The sequence below is a fragment of the Bombus pyrosoma genome, linkage group LG1 (assembly GCF_014825855.1).
Source record: "Bombus pyrosoma isolate SC7728 linkage group LG1, ASM1482585v1, whole genome shotgun sequence".
NCBI lineage: Eukaryota > Metazoa > Arthropoda > Insecta > Hymenoptera > Apidae > Bombus > Bombus pyrosoma.
The window spans coordinates 440747-459782 of NC_057770.1; the positions used below are offsets into that span (position 1 = coordinate 440747).

Here is a 19036-nt window from a genome sequence, read left to right on the forward strand (position 1 = left end):
CGTTAATGTTAATAGGAAAATCTATATTCCTCTCTGTCTACCCGCCCCTTTCTCTCTCTCTCTCTCTCTCTCTTTGTACTTTAATGAGACACGTTGTAATCCTCGATTCTGATTTTCACGAGCCGATATCGGCGGTGGTGGTCGACAGTGTTTCCATGCCAGAAAATACCGACGGATCTACAGGCTTTCCTGTTAATCAAGTAGCGGTTTTAAACGGCTTGTTCGGTTTACGCGGCAAGCATTATTGTCGCGGCTTCTATCGATTTGCGTGCGTTATTTGCTTCGTTTTCCCAATGCGATGAAATACCTTGCCTCTTGCCGGTAGAAATTCTATGGCAAATCCGCACAGTGTATAACGATGTTGTAAATTAAACCGTCAAGTCGTGCCACCGATCGGAGCATTAACACCAAGGGTCGCGCTCGGTATCCTAATCAATTCGGTCTGACGGATCGCAGCGATTTCATCCCACAAAATCCATCTCGCTGTAGATAAGTAGCGGAAGAATCGTAGGATTCTCTCAGAACGAAAATTATCTTGAAATTTCTACGGCGTTGGTTCTCAGCCGCGTTATTTCGCGAACGTTTCCCGCGCAGATCGCGATCCGACGTTTTTCTCCCTGCTCATCGCGAAAGAAGTATTCGCTCGACCCGATAACGAAAGGAATGCGAATAGCGCAATGTCTTTTTACGAAGTTGGAGGTAATTTTGAAAGAGAGCGTGCTACGCGCGTCACGTGGACGATACAACGTCGATAAATGTCTTTGCAGTAAATAAATTCAAATGGATGCCTCGTAAAATAGTTGTCTGTCCCGGGGGATTGTACCCTTTTTTCTTTTTTTTACGTGCAGTGCGGTTTTATAGCGAAAAACGAGCAACTCTCGACTGCAGCAGCACATAACGGCACGAGGGCGAATCAGAAGTCACCGCGTCGACGACGCAAACGTCGATCGTAACTTGCAGTTTGCCGTTCGACTTTGGCTAACGCCTGCATCCAGACGAAATGTTTCGATCGCGTACTTTGTTTTCCATTTCCTCGTCTCTTTTTCCGCCTGCCTTTTTCTCCCGCTCCGTACTTTCTCGCCCTCGTTCCGGCTATATCCTTAGCCCGATGTGTTGCGCCTTTCCAAGATATATATTCTCCGGACAGATTCGGTCGTCGCAATACGAGTTTATGTCCAAGGAAACTGTAACTGTAGTTTCGAAGTTGCGCCACGTGCTTTCGGCCGTAACAGCTGAGCAAACAATCGACAGACGCGATGTATCAGATTCTGAAAACGTGTCCCGCTTGAAACGCTAACGGTGCGAACGCAACGAAGAAGTTTCCCGGTCCGACTCGGTTCTGACTATAGTCCGTCGCTCTGTTGATAAAGTTGCAGATCATCCGTCGGAGTTGAGAGTTTTTTTTTCCCCCGAAACCGGGGAAAAATCACGCGGCGCGAAAGCAGGAGGCATGAAACTTCGATCTCGTAACGGAGCAAACGTTTGCGCGAAGATAATAGGAACTCGCGGTAGGTGGATTTAAAGCAGGCAAGGAAGTTTACGTAGTGGCGTAGCTGCGGGATTTAAAGTTCTCGCTAGGAGGTTGTAGCACATTCTGTCGTAGTTTATGTCTGTATGTGCATCCAACTCCCGTTTGGGACCGCAACAGCTGCGCTAGCCTGCGCCGTGTCACTGGGAATTACGACAATTTTGAAAAACTGTTTTTCCATGTTTACGCGACCATCGCCCGCTCCCTTTGCCGCTTCTGCCGTCGTGTTGTCGATGGAAATCGTCTCCTGTTATACGAACGCGAAACCTTCTGTGCAATTTCAAATTGTAACGCGATCTAGAAGCCAGCACGAGCCGCAACGATTTTTCATCTTCCCTTAACGCGTTTCGACGCGATTGCATCGACCCATGTGTACGCGTTGTTCGTGGTTCGAAAGTCAATTGGCGAGAGGAACGCGAATCTCACGGGGTATAGCGTAATACGGTTGTCTTCTCTCACATAGCCAGTTTCAAAAATAGAACGGTGCAAAATTTTCAAAATCGATGTCTACCCCTTTGCTTAATCGCCATCCCCGATGATAGACGCAACGTTATCGTTAATTAATCGCGTACGCGATACGAATCAAATTAGGGCTCGTTATATAAATTTACGTGAAAGGACACGGACGGCTGGTGCACGTGTAACGCCCGTCAAAGAATATCCTGGACACGTGAACAGACGACGGGGATACCGAAAGTCCGCTTTACGAAACTTTCGAAGGAATTTGTCGGTGGGAGGACGAAACAACCGAGGTTGGCGAATAAAGAATCACGTGGGCCGAACTATGCAGTTCAAGTACATCCTCTTCGAAAAGCTCGGGAATTTCAAACATTTCCAATAGGGCGCGCCGGACTGTGGCACCGTGATTTATAATTCCTAACGCGCGATGGAATTATTAATGCGAGAAGTTCTCGAGGAATTGGGTCTCGTTGGCCGTCGAAATCAACGCCAGGTATCTTGCTTCCCTTTTCGCGAATCCGGCTCCGAACTAGCTTTTCGTTAAGTCACGCGAATCATCGTCGTCGAAACGTGGCGGAATTCTACGCGAGATAAAACGGTCGAGATGAAATAAAGAAGAGGTGTCTTAGCTACTAATCTAAAAATTTGCCACGTTGACGACGTTGAACGACGACTGTGGCCAACTCGCAGCAGGCAAAGGGAATGTGGAATAACGCGCGCTAATTAACGTAGTAATAAAGTTTTTAAGGTTCGTAAACTGTCCGATAGTAGCTGGCGGATCGTGGTAGAAAGTCGAGTCGGTATTGTCTCAGAGGGAACGCGGATTCCTCGCGGTGTTCCAGGAATCTCGTTCCTCCGATAATTTTTCCCAGACAATACGATGATTAATTTTCTCCTAATTAGGTCGAAGGCTTTGCTGGTAGACGAGCGTCGGCTGAATGTTGCGGAGCATCTGCCGCGACGTTCCTTTTTATCTTTCAACATACGCGATCCGTAACGTTCGCACAAAAAGGATAAAATTACAATCCCATTTTCACGTTCTCCGATCAAGTTGGTTCAGCTGGCGGTTTTTCAATCATCAGCCCTCGTTCTTCGACGAATCGTTTTTCGTTAGATGTTTACCGGCGTTTGGAAGTTTGACGCCGCAGCGTCAACCGATCGGATGATCCGGTTGGTCCTGATTGCTTCCTGCTGAAACGTCGTTGTTCGCGGTCCAAGAGCCGCGACCTTACTATATCGAAATCGTATTCCCGAATAGAAGAGTCTCGTTGTTTCCCTCGTTTCATCGGACGTTTCCACTGCCGGGCATTTACATTTTCCAAGGTAACAGGAATCGAATCGATCGGGTTTTCGTAGAATAACGATAACGGGTAACGGCGAATTGCAAGTAGCGAGAAATTATTCGAGGCAATTGAACCGTGTTGTTTGATCGAAACAAACGGCCGTTCCCGCGTTTCGGGGTTAGAGGAACGCGAGTAGCTGTGCCATCGCATCGGCAAGCTGTTCTTGGCAAATACGAGGAATCGGTGGCAGTCGAGCGAGCTTGTTTCCGGGCAGGCAGTGGGCAAATCGAATCGAAGACAGCGACTGGACGAATCGTATAAATTTTTAAGTTCGTTGGGTCTCGTCTGGTTGGAAGTTTGGAGCTGTGCACGTACCTTTTAACGTTTGCTCTTGCGTGGCTTGCATCCGGTCCCCGTTTCGCTTCGACACACTCGTCACCGGCTCGAGATCGATATATCGACGGACCGTGAAATCGTCGGGAACTTTCGATCGCTTGTCGGTCTCTTTCTCGTTCGTCCAGAAGCACGCGCGAAAGACGGACACAGCTGCAATGAAAGTCGACAACGACGTCCGGACGATGCAGCGACGTTTCGCGTTTCCGTTTTCCACGCGAACCGATGATCGATCGGTGGCGCAACAAAGTTGCGGAGCAACGCTGGAACCGCGAGAGGAATCGGACAGAAATGAAATTACGTCGGAGGTTGGTCGAAGCGGTTGCAGACCCGCGTTAAAAGGAACGTTCGGCGTCGATTAATCGAATTCTTTCTGATCGCCGTGGACTGCGGAAATTCGCGTGAGTCGCGAGTTTACAAAGCTCTGTAAATCGACCGAATGCAACGATGTTTTATGGTCGAAGGGAGCGAAAGCGTGGGCAGGCAAGCGAGTGTTGTAACTTTTGTCACCCGGCGCGAGCCCGTTTGTTTGTTTGCCCCCGCGTTTGCTCGGCCTCGATCTTTTATATTCCCCGTGGAATTTTATTTATTCGTTCGAAACATTCCCTCTGTCTCTATCTGTCTCTCTGTCTTCCTGTCTTTCTCTCTTTTTCTTTCTCTCTCGTGACCATCTCGTTGAAATAAAATAACTGCTCGATCCGCGCGGAACCTTCCGGTCAGCCCGACTCGATTAGTTGCTCGTCGCGATTTACGACGTTACGATTTCTATTTCTATTTTCACTACGTTGCTGGCGGATCGTTCTGTTTGATCACGGCGACACGAATAGCGATTGCGAAAGATTCGTATACTTGGGAGCGGCGAGCGCAGGTTCCGGCGATCGGCGCGGATCAATCTGGCGACGATATTGTGACAATGGGGGTTGTCGGGGCTGTCGGGGATGCCGGGGTTGCGAAGTGTGGGCGCAACGGCGTTCCGTCGATTATCGGAACGTCTGTTTTCCGAGCGAACGATTATCCCAGCCAAACGACGCATTCGGAACACGTGTTCGCGCTCGGTCCCTCGATCCCTCTCGCTCTCGCTCGCTCCCGCTCGCGCCTACCACGCATGAACGGGGACAGAGGCATTGTGCGCCGCTGACTGCCTCTCGCGACCGGGATAAACTGGCTAATGATCGCCTCCTCGCCTCGCCACGCCTCGCTCCGACATTCAATTTGGCCGACTTTCTCGCGATATGGGTCGAAACCGAGCGACACGCTTCTCTCTCTTGGACGTGTTCCACGTCGAAAGTTTATCGAGCGATTTTTCGCCAAGAGAATAGGCGTTTCGCGGCCAGTCATACATCGGCGGCAAAAACATCGAGAGGGGAAAAGCCCAGGCCATCCCCGACTTTCGCTGGCTTCGTGACCTTTCGAAAATTCGATACGTGTTTCGTTTCGGTCCGTTAGAACATGGACGTTCGCGTAAAAAGCGCCTGGATACATCGATCAGTGCGATGTTCAAAGCGATTCTTTTGCCACGTGTTTCGCCAGTGGCAAGGGACGGTTCTCGATCGTAATAGAATATTTTTGAACCGGGCCAAAAGAATTACGCTCGAACGAGGTTTACAAAAACGACTACACGATGGACGTGCCGGTTGGGTTGGGTAGACGTGGATGGCAGGTTCACGCTGATCGCAGTTTCTATAAAATCTCGTGTCCCTGTAGCCCAATCACCGGCGTCGAGTGTTATGTAAATTTCCATCGGTACAATCGTAGCCTGTCTATGACACGGCAGATAGCGGTAATCACGCGATGTCGTTCATCGATAAACCCTTGCTGTATGCTGCAGGCAACACCTGTGCGTTTCTTGCGTCACATCCGAGTTCGGGTGGAATGGAGCAGCGTGAATTTTGAAAATCGTGCCCGATGACCGTCGTGCTCCCTTCATATCGAGGAAATGCGAGGATACGTCGAACCGCGAGATTAACGACAACAGCGTTTACCGATAAGCGGATCAACCGAGCTTTCTGGCGGAACGAGGAAAAACCGGAAGATCGGGACGACCCGTCTTCTTTTTTTTTTTTCACAATTCCGCTGACGAGGAAATTGCATCCACAAGGGCTCGTTCGGATTACAGGAAGGCAATAATACCAAAGGAAGCGGCGAGGACCGTTCCTCCGGTTCTCCAACACCGCGCATCATCCTTATCTCGATGTTCCTCGCGCCGAATGCCAGCCGCGATAATTCGACGTCGTTCGAAATCCAGCATCCAGGCTCGATCCCTGGTAATTGAGTTAAGAACGCGTAGTATGATCGATCGAAGCCGCGGTATAACCCGCTGCCGCGATTTAGCAGACGTTCGTCGAATCTTATCCTTGTGGATCTTTTAAAGTGGCACGTTGGTACTCGAACGTATTTAGGCGAGTTTAGACGATGCACAGCGTCGACTTATCGCCAGCTGGTTCGCATTTTCCTTGATCACACAGACAGCTCGGGAATTCTAGGAAATACACCGTTGGACAAGAACAATCGAAACTTGGCCGGCAAGTAATCTAGTCGTTTCAGCTTCGCGGCCGAGGCTAGCTGCTCGCGGCACTCCGTCTTCCGTTAAACGGTTCATTTCCCGTGGGGTGTAAATCAGCATTGTCGCCGGTATCCGTGCACAAGCGCTTTGCTTGGAAAGTTTGACGATCCCGGAGTATCGGATTAACGAGTCTCGAGGAACTAGACACTGCGCGGATAGGGACAGGTCCGCGTAACGCTCGATTGCCCGCTCTCGTGCACCAAGGGAATCGATAGCCGACAGCCGGCAAATATTAATTAGCCATCGAGTGGGAATGGACGCGAGGCAACGCGGCGTTGTGTAGCGATCCGAAGAAAAAGCGGTTCTACCGGTCGTCTTTCATCCGCGCTTTTCATTTCGAAACTTTACGACACGCCGATCAACGTCCTCTGCTTTCTAGTCTCGAGGATGGCAACATTATCGTGCCACCGACACAGCTCGCTTCTCTGACTTTCACAGCCAGCCTTAATGAAGAATATTTCTGAAATAAAAACTGTCGGTACTCCCGTTCAGCTATATCGCATCCTCGGGAAAACAAGATGATACTCCATACAGCGGCCAATTCTCGTTTCCCGACAGTTTCCAGACGATGCTCCTGCATTTATCCCGTCGGGACGAAAATTTCGGTGAACTCCGCACGTGTCCTCGAGTAGTTAGTTTTTCGTTTGTTCGCGTTCTTTTCTTCTTCTTCTTTTTTTTTCCTCACTCGCATTTTCCCTCTCGTCCGTTCCGTTGCGAGGAAACGGCGATTGTTGCGCGAAAGAAACATCGTCTTCATCGAGAAGCTCGGAGAAGACGGCGAAAGCTATACGAACCGATGAATCTCGGTACCTGGAATCGAGCCGGAATTCAATTTAGGTATGCCGCTAATTGGTCGGATTAGCTTCCGTTCCGCTGTGCACCGGTAACGACCCAAAGCCGCGCGAAATTCGCTTTATTAGATGAGCAAATGAAGACACGAGGCAGACGTAAATTTGCGTTTTCCGCGCGAACCTCCGTCGCTGAATCTTCCCTCCGCGTCTTCTTAGCGGTAATTGCCCGCTCTTAGAAAAGAAGCATCGTGCCTTGCCGGTGGTCCCGTTGTCGCGAGTGAATTTTAACTCGACGAAGAGCGGTCAGCGGTATTTCAGTAATTGGCATCTTAACCCGATATACCGTTGCTGTTTCGTCGAGAGTCTCTCGGACGCAATGAGCAAACCTGGGTTCGCGAAGCGCGCCCTTTTGTCTTTCCCTCCTTCTAATTGCGTCTCGTTCCTTTCTCCAGCTTCCAGTCGCGCAACAATACGCCAAGACAAAGCGGCGGCCGTTCCTGGTTCGCGTCTTTCACCGTTCCACGGCGTTTTCGTTGCATGTCGAGGGCAGACTTTGGGCGGTCATAGGCTGGTCAGTGACCAGTCTATATAACCGAGAGAGGGCCGAAACTCGCGGCAAGGCAATGAACTCGAGCGAAATCCGCGAAAACGCAGCCAGGTCGCGGCGGTGTTGCGATTCACGAGACCTGGTTAACGTGTCGGGTGGCAAATTTATGACGTCGTAACGTGAGCGCGAACCGCGACGCGATGCGCCGGACGTGAGATCGTTTCCTTTCAATCCGTCTCCCAACGCCACTATACCAGATTAAACTACCACGCGTGTATCGCTCTCGGAGACACGGACTCGTTCGAGCCAAGCATCCACGACTCGTCCACGATCACATCGCGTGAATTTCACGCTCCAACTTTCCAGCGTTTACGAAACACCGTATGCGCCACGGGAGATCCTGACACGAACGTAGGAGAACGTACCAAAGGAAACCCGTGACGACGTAACGGTCTTCGTCGAAGCAAGACGTTTCGTCGAAAGACTATATCGAGTGGATTCGTGCAAGCGTGGCAAAGGGGTCTCTTCCTTCGATTACATCTCGTTATTCGCAGACCGTCGGAGGCGTAGTTCGTCGAGTGCGCTTTGTCGTCTGACAGAGCAGCCGACGGTTCGTATCGACGATAGCGGATCGCGTCAACAGGAAGTCACGTACAGGGCCGTAAATCACGCGAGCTTCGAAGGGATGCGAGGTTCGGCCACGCCGTTTAGCGCACGCGAAGCGGCGAGCGACCGCTCGTCTGCCTCTTGCATATTTATGTACACGTACGTATTTGCCGTCTGATTTTTGCTGCTGCGCCTACCCGCGTTCCGCTCGTGTCATTTATAACCCGCGGTTTCCTTTTTCTCTTCTCCTTTTGTTTTCTTCTTGTTCGTCCGCTTTTTCGGCGAAAACTTACCGGTGAAAGCTTTCTCGGTGAAAGAGCGAAAGCACCGCGGGCAAGAGAAAGAGAGTTTGGAATTGAAATGGTGATCTCGTAGTCGTACAGTTTCTATGGATATCTCTTCGCAGGAGAGACTTTGACCGGTTGGAAAATTATGCGGATCTTTGGTTGGAATTCGTGCTCGATCGTTTGCAGTGCGGTTGCTTGTTTAGCCAGAGAAGAGAAACACGCGAACGAAACGGCCGCCACCTTCCGATCGAGCATCGCCGTTCGTGAAAAGTTCTCATTACGCGAATTGATTTTAATTAAAACGAGTTAGCTCGGGTGGAAAATTTTCTGGTTACGATGCGCGATCTATTTGTCGGAGTATTATTGGGCGTCTATGAGGGCGGAAAGGGGAGAGAAAAAAAAAAAAGGAAAAAGAAAGATCGCGCTGCCCGGCAAAGCGATTTCGTTTTAATCTCGCGGCCAGAATCGTCTGGGATACTTTGTGCAAGTGCGCGCCGGTAGTAGCGTTGGTCGCACGGCCAGGCAATCTCAAAGAAGTCAAATGAAAGGGAATTAAAAACCCGGCGGGAGCGAGGAGAGAGGGAAGTTTTAATGGGTTCCGAAAAAAAACAAAACAGCTGGAAGAAGTTTCTCGAGAGCGAAAACAAAATTTAATTAAAGCAAGCCGACCGTCTAGCGGCTTAAAGAGCTTGCACCGGATATGCCGCTATTAAATTCAAACCCGCGAATCCTCTTTGCTCGCGAGACCGGAAGCTTCGTCCAGAAGCGCGAATAACGCGTCGTGCGGACGTTATCGTCGCCGTCGTCCGACAGCGTTGTTGAACGTTATCCGTACACCGTAGAGACGCTATCGAGTAGTTGCCGCCCCCGGGGCTTTTTCACCCTCTCGATCCTCTCACGATTCCAAACACCCCGCAGTTGAAACATTGTTCCCAACTTCCGTGCTTGCGACGACTACGAGTATCGGTCCGCCACGAGGGTAAGAGAAACCGAAGGAAAATGGCAACGAGCAGCCAAAGGGTGGTAAAGTATCCAGAAGGGTAGGTGGTGGATACTCGTGTACACCCTAGGACGCTAGCTACAAAGAGGGATGCGACATCGTTCCCGGTGAAGGTGCCTAGCTGAATCGAACCGTGCGGGGGTTAGACACATACGGGTGGGTTAGATCCATTCTATATAAAAACAAAGGGCTGATATTTTTCCTGACGCGCGCGAGGACGTCGATGCGCCATCCCGAAACGACTGTATCCTGTCGGTCCAAGTGCGCAAACATATTCCATTTTGTTCACGTGTCTACGTATACGTACACACGGCGCGTATATACATCTGTACGTATAGCTTGATCGTTCGAGGAATTTATTTGAAGAATTCAGAGCTGGGGCGGAAACCTTAAAGGCAAGATATTCGAGGATGTCGAAGCGGTACACCGAGGGTTAAAAATTTGTAAGGAAGCTTCGTATATCGTTCGCATATGCGGGTGATCGATTTAGGCGAGAATGGAACTTCGCTATGAAAATTCGTCTTCGATCAACGCGAGATTCTTCGTCAGCTTCGCTTCATCGGAACGAAAGTCCGTGGAAGATGTTCTAAAAGTCCGGCCAACGCGGCGTCGAGTCGTCGGCGCGGAGTCCGGCGAGATCGATCTCGGTAGCAGGAGCGTAGAAGAGGCGCGCCGGTTTTCGAGGCGAATACGAAAAGTAGAGACGAATCGAGAGGGCAGGAAAGCGGGCAGCTACGGCGAAAAAGTTGGACCAAAGAGGAAACCGCATTTCCGCCTTTACGCTCTTCCACGGAACTCCCGAATATCGCTGATAATTCGTGGTACTTGGGCGAAAGTTGCGCGAGCCCGAGCTTCCTTTCCTTCCCGTCCCTTTATTCGCCAGATTACGAGGGAAGGCTTTTAAAAAAATTTGAAAAGCCTGCCGCGAAGCGCTCGGCCCCGAGAGCGACCAGGCCCGACGCGTCGATTATCCCACCGGTAATTAAACGATCCGCCGGTCGATACTTGTCAAATTAGTAATTACCGAATGTCCCGGCAATTATTCGCCGTTGTCGTTGCCGCGGCGTGGAAAATCGGTAGGCGGAGCGTCGTTTTGCAAATTCGAAGCAGTTCGTCCGACAGCGGATACGTGACGGGTCCAATCTGAAAAATGTAAGAGTCGCACGTAAAAATCCTAGCGCAAGAAGCTTTCCAGGCTTTTCCCAGGGAAATTCGTTGAAAGAGAATGTCGGGCGACGCATTGCCGCGCTGATTCTACGCTAGTCATTTCCATATGTATAGCACGGGTCTCGAGATTAACATATTCTCCCGCTCGTTACAAGTCTCTCTCCCCCGTCGTCCTCCTTTTTTGCTAACGTTTATTTCGCTCTTCCGCTCGGATCCCTTTAATTCTCTATGCGTTCCCTGTCGCTCGCCATATTTTGCATATTTATTTGTACGCGTATACGTAATTTTCAGTATCAGCCGAGGGGAAATTTTCATCGAATTCTCGATTAAATTGGCAATAACGAGCAAACACGGCTCGAAACTATACGGAGCTCGCGTCAACCGTTAGGTATCGCGTTAATATAAAACTTCGTGGCAACCGAGTTGTTAAATCAGCCGCCGCGTTACGTCGAGTACCAGCCACGTTCGTTTCATCAAAATTCTTGGTTTATCATTCTCGCACCGGCTTTTTCCTCGCGTAATACGCGGACGTTCGATTCCGGAGACGATCGTTTCCGCGCGAGCAAGCAGCTCCAAGATTTTCAGGATCTCGTGTCCCTGGAGTATCCTCTCGAAAACGTTTCAATCGTTCGTTCCCCACGCCGCCGCCTGCGGGAACGATGGAGTGCGGAATCGTGCGACGTGGAGAAGGAACGAGCGCGCTAAAAGCGTTCGCCGAAAGAGAGACGTGTGTCAGAAACGGGCCGCGTCCTCGCAGTAGGAGAGCGCATCGTCGAAGAGCATTCCGCTGCATTTTTCCGAACGATCGACGCTCGACAAAACTTTTCCCTCTCGTTCGTCTTTTCTCTCTGCCCCTTCCTCTAACCTAACTCCCCCTATCTCTCTCTCTCTCTCTCTCTCTCTCTCTCTTTCACTCTTCGAGCCCTTCTTCTTCTTCTCGTCCTCCTATTCTTCGCCACCAGCGAAAGAGCGGCGCGTCGTGGTGCGCGTACGTGACGCTGCATTTACATAACACCGCTGCAAATTGTCAATGCAGCCGGCTTCGAAAATAAAATATGCGCCGCTGTTCCCCGCAGAAACGGCCGAGTCTAGGAACATCCGCTGCCTCCGACCAGACGGGGAAGTGTCTTGGCGCGAGGATAGGCGAATGGAACGAGGGGGTAATGGCGAAAGGGTGCGTCGTGACTCTGGGGCGAGCACATGGTTGCCATCCCCAGCTGCATCGAAGCAGCCGGAAGTGTTGGGGGTTTGGTACCGGCGTTCCCATAAGGGGGCGTGTGATTTAAGGGGTTGTGCAGACGAATAAATTTCGCCGAGTTTCAGCAACCGTTCACGGAAAAGATGCCTAGAACCCTGCACTCTCGGCGAAAAACTACCTTCCGTGTGCAGTTTTTATCCGACATGCGTATACTTACGCACGCGTCTACGATTATCGCTTGAAACGAAGGAAAACGGAAAGTAAGCTGCGTACGGTTCTCTCGCGTGCCGTTTTTCACCGCGTTCTTACGCCGTCGTTTCTCTCGAGGCGTCCATGTTCTCCTGCTTCCAGCGTTTTCTTTTTTTTTTTTTAAGGTCGGTGGAAGGGAGAAGAAGTTGGAAGGTAGAAGTGGCGGGTGGATGGATTTTCGATTCTCTACCGCCGTTTGTTTCCTTTTTTCAGCCGGCCTCACACCATATCGTGCAATTTTTTTCAAACTTTTTAACGACGAACGAGCCACCTCCGCCGTTGTTTATCTTTGGTCGACGGCCGTGCACAAAAGCTGCGCGAAACTTGCACGCCGCTATGCCTGCACACCTTTGCGTTTTTCCATCCTCCCTGGCCGTTGGCTCGAGTCTGTCCGCCGGAAACCCACGATCCCGGGCAGAGTTCGTTTTTCTCTCGCCTTGCCGGGTATTGCAGTCGCGTTTTTTCCACGACTCGTTCACGGTCATGGCAGGTTTACGGCTATTTTCCGCGACGATCCCGCCCGGACCCCCGGCATGAACAAATCGGAGCCACGATAAAAGTTGAAACGCTCGGGCTTTACGAGCGAGTAGTCGACGACGAGTTTTTCCGTCGCATCTCGCTGGTCGAAGGTCGCAAAAAGGCTCAACGACACATGCTGAGATTCCCGCTCGGCGTTTTCCGCTAGGGTTTCCCTAAACACGCGCGTATTTGTCTTCGCGGGGCAAGATTTACGCGCGAGTAGTTTCGCACGCGGTTCGATGCGAGCCAGCCAGGCGAACGCTCGTCGCGTACAGGTGAAATTGAACGGCTTAATCCGTGCTCGACCTCAAATTATACCGGCGCGGTTACCGGCCGTGCCTCGGCACATGGTCAGCCACGACATCGGCATTCGCTGGTTCTGTCCTGCTCCGATGTCGTTTCCACAGATCGACGCTCTCTTCGTTTCTCCGAATAAAATTGCACCGCCTGCGTTCGCGCTCCTTCCGACGAACGAACCTCTCTAGGCTCGATGCAGCTCTATAATCCGAAGTATCTCGATTTTAATCCCCTATCGGAAAGTTTCGATCGTTCGATCGTAGGAATTATCGCGGATTTCGCGCGAACGCATCGAATGGATTCGAAGCTCTCGTGGTTAGTTGGTGCCGTGACGTTTTCGACGTGGCTAGCACCTCGAAAGAATTTGGAGGAGGAATATCGGGCCAACACGCCGATGAAACACGTAGCACGTCCGTTCGAAGCTATCGACGTCGATGGTGATAGGCTGGGCCGGACAATCGCGTCGATGCGAAGGCGGTCGTATCGCGATTTATCCGAACGGTTCGCAGGCCGTGTTTCGTATAGACAACAACGGCGGGCTGGTTCGGTCCGTTTTACTTATCTGCGCCCGATGCGTCATGCACCCTTTCAATTCTGCATGAATCGCGCTCGTACACGGTCGTCGTGGTTGCAACATATAAAATCTGGCGAGCGTTGCTGGCTGGATGGTAGAGCGGAGTGTGGTAGACGCACGCGTCGGGCTTCGGTACAGCCGTAGACGTGTGTCGGGTTGCACGCGTGGTCCCGCGGTACCGTCGTGTTGCCATACAGAGCTGACGATGCGTTTAATTAAACCGGCTGTCGCCCGTCTCTTGGCATTGTTCCCCGGGCCTGAAAAGTTCTGTCCTGGACCACCGCCCCATTGTTAAGCACAAGCTCTCGTTTGCGCGCCCGCCGCGCGCACTCCGCTCCCAACAATACCCTGTTATTTGTTGCTCATTTGACGGACAACAGAAACATATCAGTCAGTCGCTCTCACTCGCCAGCCTCCGTCATTTCGATTCGTACCGTTTGAACGAGTAACGCGCTTCTCCTCTTCTCCCCTGTATCATACTCGTTCGTTCGTTTATCCGTTCGTTGAAACGTTTCATCCATCTGTGTGCGATCGATGTTGCAGGGACCAAGGGGCTGTGTCGAGGATAAGACGAACTACGCACGTACTCTCGAGCAGCAAAATTAACCGACTGGTTAACTAGCCGTCGAACGTGCAGCATCTCCGCTTCCTGTTTCTCTCAATTTTCTCACGACGCGTTCGCACGGTGCTTCGTTCCCTGGTACAGCTTGCGCTCGCTCGTGAGAAGTCCGTGCTGTTTGACCCGTTCTTGAGTGTCTTCCTAACTTTGATACCTTGTTCCCGGACCTACGTGTAAGCGCGTTTCGGCTCAAGGACAAATTACAACTTTTCCCTATTACGTAGCTATGCTAGATTGTACAGTTCGCTCGCCTCGTCTAAATGCGCGAAACTGGAGGACGAAAACGACGTAGACTCTAGAACGCTTTTATTAAACATCTAGTTTCGTGCAATTGCTCGAGAAAAATTGTTCCGTTAATCCGCGGTTTCGGACAATTTTTCAAACAGTGGCGCGGGACGAGATACTCGATAATTGCGAAGAAACAATGGTGATCGGAGAAACGGATGAAAACGCGGAGAAACACGTTTGCCACCGGCTATCGTTCATAAACGAAGCGATCGTTGCAGCTACAAATGGCTGAGAGCGGGTTAATGGGAAATCGAGTAGGAAGTTTGCGTGTGCTGACGAACTCGCAAACCCATCCGTTTCCGTTCGTTCTCCTTGCAAGGTGATCGAATAGCAGAGATCGTGCAGTTCACTTAGCTTACGGATAACGTTTCGATCGATCCGCCACATTCATCGATATCGAAACGATTCATCGACGATTCATCGATTGATCGCCCACCTTGCCATGAGATACACGATATGCGAACAGCAATATGGCAACGCGACAACGTTCTCGGCGCTGCAGATATTTGAGAACGCAAACACTTGGTTCGCGTTTGCTTTAGAGCCAATTCCGTAGCGTTAGGCTACAGAGTAATTTCCATTTGCCGCGAAATAACTTTTCGATACTCGCGACCGAATCCTTGGCTTAATATGTATTCCTTTTATTTTTTTTGCCTCGACGTTCTTTTGGCCGGTCCAGCGAGTTCGTTACGCGGCATTCAATCGCGTATCTGGGTCACCGTCGAATCCGACAGAATTGATAGTTAATTGAAAACGTTTGCTCGAGGGGAAAACTCGGCGTTGCGTCGTCGAGCGCGACCAGTTTGCGGACTTTGTGTTCCTTTGATTTTTTTTATAATTAATCGGTCGTTGGTTATAGTCCCGCGAGTAATCGAATATTTCGAGAGTAGTCCACCGGTGCAAACGCAACTTTGTTGGCGTTGTTTGCGAATTAGCGCGTAGTAGATCGGACGCAACAAAGAGGTTGAGCGCGATGCTCGACCGATCGTACGCTAGTTGCCCAACGTTCACGCAACCGACAATCTTTCGCCCTTCGAACGTGGATGAATCGTCAGGCGGGTGGAAATGGCGCGATTCGAAAACGCGATTTCAAAGCACGATCTCGGCGGGGTTCTTGGTCGAAGCGTATTGTGTTTAATAAACGGCAGACTCGGTTCTGTTTGCAGTCTTTCGAGCACCGGTTTCAATACCGTGGGGATAAATGCGACGCATCGAGTTAACGTCCGCGCAACGAGCTTCTGTTTCCTTTGCTGCGTCTGGTTGCTTCTAGTGCACGCGCATCGGTGCAACGTCCTCGAGAGCAGGAGAATAGTCGAAGCAGGGGAAAAGCGAACGATCGTAATTGAAAAGAGTGCCCGATTAAGGCTTGGGCTCTTTTCCCGGCTCTTCTGCTCCGGCCCGATCCAAACCACCGCGTCACTCCGTTCGTTCGTTCGTTCGTTCGTTGGCTCACGATTATAACGTCACCATATCAACGCCGGTGTTTCGTCATCCGTGTTTAATAAGGACTTTGAATAATAAGGATTTTGTACGGCGTCGTGGTCGTAATTCGCGTAACATCGGCCCAGCGTCGGTAAAGCGATCGCGTAATTACGCGCGTTTATCAGCCGCGCGATCGTACACCGACGTCGAAACATCGACGAGGCAGTTGGGTCGTTTATCGCGTATATACCGTGGCGTGCAGGAAGATTAAGAACAGGCGAAATCGGGTTACCTGTTAGCCATCGGTGCAAGTTCTTTCTCGGCTATCGGTGTACTTCTGTCTCCTGCGAATCGCCGTTACGATAGCAAATGTAATAATTGCAGGGCGAGTTATGGTACGGAGAAAACGTATGCTACTTATTGGACGGGAAAGTTGCAGTTTGTCGAGATAGACTGGCTGGGAGTCGATAAAAGTGGGCTAGGTTTGGGTACCGATGTGGGTACACTGGTGGCGTGTCGGTGCAGAGACTCCGCTGGATGGTTTACGAGTAGATATGATGCTTTAACTCCGCGCGTTTTTAACTTTTCGAGAGCACTTTGCAGTTCGACGTCCCATAGAAAACGACGTCGCGCTGCCGGAAGCGTCGCCGACTTTCCGAATGCGCCCACGGTCTCGCGGTAACGACCATTTAGCTTCTCGTCTCGCGGGGAACCGTCCTTTCGTCCAACTTTCTTCGTGTTCCTTGTTCGCCGATCGTTCGACGAAAGACAAGCAACCAAGTAATTATCGAGACCTCGGTACCGCTCCTAAGTTCGCTCATAAACGTCTACATTTGGCTGCATTCGCGCGTCGATCGAGAGAATTTGCCTGGAGGTCGGTTGGTTCGTTCGAACGGTGGCTACGCCAAGTATAAGCGACGAACATTCTCGTAGTCATTTTTTGTAAACGATCCACCGCAGGATACGACGTCGGCCATTCGCCTCGCACCGGAGTACAGTGTTTTCGAGCGAATCGCTTCGATTCGTTTGCGTTCGTTTGGAATTAAAAATCACGGCGAGAAAGCGACCGTGCAATTAGAAGGGGAGCGTGGCAGATTCGTCTTTGATTCGATGACGCGTGTCTAGAGTTAACGAGTCGTCTCTTATTCCGCGGGCGTATAGCGAGCGGTTTTTGTACGCGGTCGAACAGTAGATGCGTCCATCTCTCTCGACTTTTAATTGGCGCACGATACCACCACCGCCGTTTCCCGGATTCTCTGATTTTTTCGGTGTACGCAGAGCTTCTGAATTTGACAGGACAGTGCGTCATCGGCCGACAGTTTACACGGGACCGCAGAATGAACGGGCGTGTATGTGCATGCAGCCTCTAATATAACGGATTACGATGCGCTCTCCCTGTCGTTGCTGGTCTGGTCTCTGGCCTCCAGTCCGTCGGTGCTTTCGGTGCGGATGCCGATATGCACGGGAGGACGAGCCGAGTCGATGCGCCCGGGGACTTGTTCATCGTGTTGCTAACGAGCCCGGAAATGCATGCCGAAGAATAGCCTTTTGCGCATCGTAATTTGCGCGGTTTGCCTTGCTAAATGACCCGTGTACCGCGTTAAATTAAATCGATGCGAAAGTCCGGAACAATATGTAGCTTGATTTTCTGGTTCAATTAAAAGGCTCGAAAGTGGAATTTACGAGTGGAAAGAAACGAGATTCTAACGAGAGTTTGCCGTTTTTTCCGCCATAGTTGCGCTATTTCTCTCGTTTGATCATCCTTCGAGCCTCATCGCGGCGGCGACGATATCGATAATTCGATTGGACGATCGCGTTTCGCCTCGTCTTCGGTCGCGCGACGATTAAACGGAAAATATAGAGGTGATTCTAACCACGTTGTCGTACTCGCCGCGAACGGTTTTGGAGGCAGCGAGAAGATCAAGTGGCGCACGGAACGCTTAAATCACGAGACTACCGTAAGTGTACTACACTTCGATGTGCGGTGAACGAGGATGCAGGCAATAGCGAAGTCTCGAAACTGCGGAATTACGACGCGTCGAGAAACTACCTAGAAGAGAGAGAGAGAGAAAGAGAGAAAGAGAGGGAGAGAGCGGGCGGTCAGGCCAGGGATGCAAGGTGGTCGGTGTTTGCGCGCAGTTTTGGGAATCTTCGTTTACGGATAGCGGCTTTCGAGAGTCGAAAGGACGAAGATGGGGAGAGAAGAGAACGGTGTAGAAAGGGTAGCCGGCACGGCAGAGAGGAGTCGACGTGTCGGCGAGAAGGAGGCGGGGAAGGCAGAAATCGCGCGGCGAGAAGCTACAGACGTCAGAGTAAATGCAATTACCCTCCACCTATGTAGCAAACTAAGTTAAACTTGTGACCGAGGCTTGGCCCAAACTGTTTGCATTATGTATCCGTGGTCCTGCTCTTATGTGGCACATGCTGCATGCTCGTTACACGCGCATCTCTCGCCACACGGACGCCAACCATCGCGGTCCAATCCTCTGTTTTCTATACTATCCTCGCTTACTCGAATAGAGACGCGCGAAGACGAGTCATATACCGACGCGCGTTGCCACCGACGACCACGACTCGGTTGCACTGGACTCGATACGACTCAACGGACGACCCGACATGACTCGACCAGACCGAGTCGACTCGGGCGCGCGTTCGTTCTCTCGATCAAACGGTAGCCGCGTGCACCACGTAAACACGGTGGAACGAGCGAACGACCGTCCAAGCGAGCAGAAGGGTGGAACAGAGAATATAGAATTCGATCGAGACGTAGCACGGTGCAGCTAAACTTTGGAAACTCTGTCCTTGTGCCGCGCTCTCTCGCAACCACCGTCAACTTTGGCCAACCGGGGCCCGTTTCTGCTGCCACCGCAGTCCTGCCAGTCTCCTCCCGACAAGATTTACCACTTAAGCGAGCCCTTCCCTGGCCAACGGCCTCCCTACAGGGCCGAAACAAAGAATCCAGCGCGTACTACCTCCGATCGATTTTGCTTACTCATCCGGACGATCGGTCTGCATCGGATTTCTTTCTTCGGATTCGACGTCGCTTTACCGAGAAAGTGATTAAAACTCGCCAGAAGAAACGGTAAAGCGGCCGGGTTGAATATCGAGAGAAAGGGTGGGAAATCTTGAAAGTCCTTTCCCTCTTGCTTCTCGGGGATCCATAGGTCTCACGAGTCGTATTCTTCCCGCGAATACGCCATCATTCGATAAGATTGCTCGCAATACGCTAGATTTCCCGTGTATATT

General features: G+C 51.1%; 1 protein-coding gene across 3 annotated transcripts in view; it reads left to right on the forward strand.

The window, feature by feature from the left end:
- LOC122577854 (hemicentin-1-like) overlaps positions 1-19036 on the forward strand; it is a 175623-nt gene that overhangs the window by 77006 nt on the left and 79581 nt on the right. Inside the window, exon 1 of one of the 3 annotated variants that reach the window (XM_043749575.1) lies at positions 14188-14253. The exons of the other annotated variants lie outside the window; for them this stretch is intronic. The gene's annotated coding sequence lies outside the window, so the exon portion shown is untranslated. Of the gene's footprint in view, positions 1-14187; positions 14254-19036 lie in introns of those variants that run through there. 3 annotated transcript variants of the gene reach the window in all.